This window comes from Bidens hawaiensis, unplaced genomic scaffold, assembly GCF_021521415.1.
Source record: "Bidens hawaiensis isolate Kalapana, Puna unplaced genomic scaffold, B.hawaiensis_p1.1 tig00003115_1, whole genome shotgun sequence".
NCBI lineage: Eukaryota > Viridiplantae > Streptophyta > Magnoliopsida > Asterales > Asteraceae > Bidens > Bidens hawaiensis.
In genome coordinates this window covers 2,703,482-2,709,092 of record NW_027491167.1, presented here as the reverse complement: position 1 = coordinate 2,709,092, position 5,611 = coordinate 2,703,482, and the positions used below count along the sequence as shown (strand labels likewise).

General features: G+C 35.4%; 1 pseudogene across 1 annotated transcript; it reads right to left on the bottom strand.

Moving 5' to 3' along the window:
- Positions 1-2,591: 2,591 nt before the first annotated feature.
- On the bottom strand, positions 2,592-4,603 carry LOC143622292 (uncharacterized; annotated as a pseudogene). Its single transcript, XR_013151674.1, has 2 exons — positions 3,984-4,603; positions 2,592-3,022 (listed from the first exon to the last, which is right to left on the bottom strand). The product of XR_013151674.1 is annotated as an uncharacterized LOC143622292 (transcript).
- Between the last annotated feature and the right edge of the window lie 1,008 nt (positions 4,604-5,611).

Sequence of the window (5,611 nt, the reverse complement as noted above, 5' to 3'; positions counted from 1 at the left end):
TAATAATTAACACAACAAATACTTTGTCTTTAAAAATATTTGTATTTTATTTCAAAATTTCATCAAAACCTTTTTTGAAGGTTGTTGATGCAGTTGGTGAAGCAGTATGGAGATAGCAAGTGGTCTAGTGTTGCGGAAAAACTTCCTGGAAGGATTGCAAAACAGTGCAGAGATAGATGGCAAAACCATCTGAGGCCTGACATTACGGTATCCTTTAAATTTCCACATTAGTCCTGTTCGGCCCGAAAGCCTCTGGTTTGATTATTCAAAACAGGCTAAGATTTTATATGATACATGGGATTTCTTAATAGAGGTGGGGTATTATTTATATACAATTGGTCAAACGAGTAAAGTTTACATAAACTTAGCTAAATACGTCAAACAGGTCGTGAAGGGTTGAAAGTGACCCGGAGTTCTTAAAATCTGTATTCGCAAAAATTTGATTAGAGTAAAATGTCATTTTCGTCCTTGTGGTTTGTCAAATAATGCGAATTTAGTCCAAAAAGTTTATTTTTTGCATATGGACCTTCACGTTTCCCAAATTTTGCCAATTACATCCAAATTACTAACCCAGTTAAATTTAATCGTTAAGTTAGGGGTAAACATGTCTTTTTCACTATTTCTTTATTATAATACTTATTTAAGTGAATTGCGGTTTTCGTCCTGTGGTTTGTTCGAATATGCGGTTTTAGTCCAATAGTTTCAATTTTGCAATTTTCGTCCCTATCAAATTTGCGATTTTTGTTCTTGTAGTTTCATTTCATTTGCAATTAAACCCAAATTTATTAACCCAGTTAAGTCTGTTCGTTAACCCATCTGCGTGCCCCTCACGCGACGACCAATTTTGTCGTTTTTCTCCAAAAATAAATCCCAATCCTAATTTGCAAGGCCCCTCACGTGATGAGCTGGGGTGTATTTGAGAAAAAAAAGGACAAAACTGCCCTTCACGTGAATGGCACACTGATGGGTTTAACGACCAGACTTAACGAGATTAGTGAATTCAGGTTGAATTGCAAGTGAAATAAAATCATAAAGACGAAAATTGCAAATTTGAAACTACTGGACTAAAACCGCATATTTTGGACAAACCACAGGGACGAGAATCACAGTTCATTGAAATAAATATTATAATAAATAAAGAGTAAAAATACATGCTTACCATTGACTTAACGATTAAATTTAACGGAGTTAGTGATTTAGATGTAATTGGCAAGAATTGGGAAATATGAAGGGTCCATATGCACAAAATAAACTTATTGGACTAAATTCGCATTATTTGCCAAACTAAAAGGACGAAAATGACACTTTACTCATTTGATTAATATCTTAATATTATAGCTTTCTAGTCATATATGATGCATTACGTAGTTATAAAATTCAATTTAGTTAGACTAATATCTTGAAAAGATAGTTTTAATATCATATTTAATACATTATTTATTTAAAAAGCAAGGAAAAGGTACAAGAAAGCATTGTGAGGCCAGCCAAACCTGATGCATGATAAAAGAAATATGGCCCGACCCGAAGACATTTTGACCAACCCGCCCATTTTGCCATCTCTTTTTCTTATATTACCATTGGTTTATTTTGTTAAAAAAACATCAACAGAAAGATGCATGGTCCGAGGAAGAAGACAAGTTATTGATCGCGATTCACAAAGAAGTCGGAAACAAGTGGTCAGAAATCGCAAGGAGGTTGCCAGGTAGGAGTGAAAACACCATAAAAAACCACTGGAACGCAACCAAAAGGCGCCAGCAGTCATCTCGGAGGCGTGGCAAAGCTAAGTCCCAGTCCCTCCTGCAAGAGTACATCAGAAGTGTCCCTTCGTCGTCATCATCATCATTATCATCATCTTCTTCATCTGAACATCAAATCAGCATTAAACAAACTGCTGATCAAAGTTCACAGGTTGTTGTCAACGCACCAATTGCGTCCCTGCAAACAAGCTTCTCATCTGCTGCATTTTCATTTCCTGTGGAGAACTATGGTTTAGGTGCTGTGTTTGGTTACATACCGAACGGGCCAGCGGTCAACAAGAGCAGTTTTGAGTTTGACCCGGTGTCGTCTCATTTGACTAGTCAGCTGGAGTTTGATTTCCAGAAAGAAATGGATTTTCTAGAGATGCTCTATCAATAGAAGTCCTTGAATAACTTTTTTTTTTTGTGTTTGAACTTTGTCTAGTTCATGTTCTTACTTTTCGACCACTTTACATAATAGATTTATGTTATTGATTGAGTCAGTCAGTTTAAGCTCTTAATCACACGGATGATCTTCCAGATTGTGGTTTTGATCTTTCCTTTTCAAATAATTACAGTTACAACAGTTCTTATTATCAGTTGTAACATTTGTAACACGTTTGGTCCTTTCATCACTAACTTTTGTGAATTCTGACCATTTTACCCTTTGCGTGAATAAAAAAACACTCCTTTCTCTTCATAGCGTTAATAAGGGTATGACGGTCATTTTATAAAATTAACCGAACTTTTAACGTCAGTGGAAGTTAAGAATGCTTTCACCATTGCACTTGTTTTGAATGACTTATCAATGCTTTTAAGTTGCCTTGCCCCATTACAATTTCCCATTTACTAAAGAAGCTAAAAGTAAAAATCTTTGCTTATAAGTTATAACCCAAAACTCACATTAATAACCTAAAGAATTGTTGGGTTTTTACCTTCAACAAAAATTCAAAACAAAGTGCTAGTTATAAATCAAGCCTCATTCAAGACATACATTAAGCCAAAAACAGCTAACTGCTCATTGTAATTAGCAAGTCTACATCATGCAACACATTTGAGTCTAGCAAATGTTAAATAGCCGGTGTGACCTTTTGCCTCACTAGACGGTCTCGCCATCACAATTGGTGAACCAGAACCATCTTGTTGCCAATGACTTGCTTCACTTGTACGGTACTTCCTCTTGCATGGGCGGTGGGACCCAGGAGTACCTTCTTCACTTTGACTTTCATCCATTTTCACTTCTCGAACTTCATACGTGCGCAAAAGCACCTCAAACGTTCTTATATCTGCAAAATTACCAAAGTTTAAATTACATTTATAAAAAAAAGGTTCCCAAAATCCAATATTGATCAATATACTCTACGACATCAATTTAGTTTTTTATCTTGACCAAAAGTGCAAAATTAATATTTCAAACCAAATCTAAGGATTTATACCGAATCATACACACTTTGTATTAAATTATTATAGCATTCTTTTAATACTAGAGATGGTAACAAGTAAAAACAGATAATGTTTTTTCGTATGGGTCAAAACAGACAGGGTTGGATGAGTTAACCCCAAAACACGATTACTAATCGTTAGTTTTTTTAATAAATAACCGGTGTGTCAGAAGTGAATACAAAAAGTAGGTGTGCATGGGTCGATTTTGAGCTCAAACCAAACCAAAAACCAAGATTTTGGGTTTTTATTTTCTGCAAACCGTTCGGTTTCAGTTTTACTATTTGCACTTAAAACTTTTTGGCCGAAACATAAAATTAGGCTCAAAATAATGAATTTTGGCCTAAATCTTTTTGTTAACTAATGATTAACTGATTTTTATACATATAGACTAAAATCTTTGGGCTACACCTATAAACTACTTAACATTCAAATAAAAATCCACAAATTTGGTTCGATTCGCTTTTTTTTTGTTTTAATTACACGCAAAACCGAAACCGAACACAACATTCAATTTTTATAGCAACATAAGACCAAACCGTCGATTTTTGTATGCTTTTGGTTATTTCGATTACGGATCAGTTTTTCTCGTTTTCATACACACCCCTAACAAAAAGTAACTTACTAGTTATAAAAATAAAAATTAACTTTTAACACCCTTATCACATTTGATCAACATTTGACCCATTAGAGATTAAACACAACCCAGATCGGCCCGTTCACAACCAAAAGAGTCGAAACCACCACATACAATAAAAAAGTTAACAAGGTCTAAAATCTTAATGTGGGAGTTAAGTTTGCACATACCAGTAAACTTTTCCGTGAGTGTTTCAGACGACCGCTGCACCTGTTCAATGCACGGTGAGAACGAACACAAAACTCCATCGGGTTTCAACATTTCACCAGCAGAAGGTATCGCAAGCCACGGCTGTGGCAGATCCAAAAACACAGCATCCGCAACACCGGCTAAACCTTTCGGAAACCCTTCACCTTGAATATCCCTAACCCCAACCGTCACCAAACCGCTCAACCCCGTCTTCTCAAAATCTTCCCTAGCAGCCGCAGCCCTCTGCTCATGAAAATCAAACGTGTACACATGGCCGGTAGGTGCAACGGCCCGCGCTAGCGAAGTACTCAACGATCCACTTCCGGTCCCGGATTCAAGCACCACAGAGCCGGGAATTAGTTCCATGTACATGACGACAAAGCTTATATCTGCAATGTAAAGGATTTGAGTTCTGTGGCTTAAGACTAGGGTCCATAGCTCGGGTGTCGGGGCTAGCAGGTAAACGAAACCGCCCTGTTATTGATTTTTCGCTTACTTTTACAGCTTTCATGTTATCGTGTTTCTCGTATACTATAACCAAATCACCATCGTTGATGCTGCGGTTGAATGATAATTTCTTGGTGGAATCAATAGGCAACATTCTAACCAATGTCTTGGTTTTAATACAATTAAATTAAGTTATTCAAAACCTTTCTCAGGCCGCCACTGACAGATTGCTGAGGGGAAATCGGTGGTTGAAGTTGTTGTGTTTTTCTTCGAATTAAAATTAGGGGTTAGGGTTTATGTGTTAGGTTACTATTTCATCCTTGATGAATCACAAATAAGCCCTTTAAGATTCTTTTACATCACCAACTAACCCCAAAGTGTTTTTTGAGAAAAAAAAAATAATAATTGGCGGTTTGTGAAAGAAAGTTAAGGTTTTTAAGAAAAAAGTTGGAATCTAATGTAGCGGTTTGTAGATGTTCAGCGTTGTAAATGCTCTAATATCATAAAAAGTCACTATATTTTCTGATAAAAAGGTCTCTTAGTAACTTTTTGCATATACAAAACCAACTTATTTTCTGTTTTGGCATGATTTTTATTTTACAATTTGGAACCGGAAGAGGTGTCCATTGTTTCTTTTCGGTTTAACCGGTTTCTTTTGTTCGGTTTAAAACAAGTTACTTTAATTTATTATTTTATTTTGTTTGTTCTAATATTGTTAAAATTAACATGTTAAAAGACTTTAATGTTTGAAAACTGTTAAAAGACTTCAATGAAAATCAGAAAGTATGTTACTTTGAATAAAAGTATATAAATTTACTAAATAGGAAAGCAACTAGTACTTATGCATTATAAAAGATAACCTTATTTTTAACCTGCCTATACTATTAGGCTATGTGTAGTGGCGTAGTTTAGGGCGAAATTTGGGTGAGAAGACTTTGGAACACCCCCCCTCCCGGGGGGGCGATTTTGGGGCGAAAAGGAGCGGGGCGGGGTTCTTTTGTCACCTAAAGAAGAATAAAATAATTAAATAATAATATAATAATAATATTACTGTTGCATAACGGCTAAATAAAAAAAATTAAATTAAAAACTTAATATAAATATCAAAACAATTAAACCATTTTCATCATATCATACACAAACTCAAACATAAAAATACCAA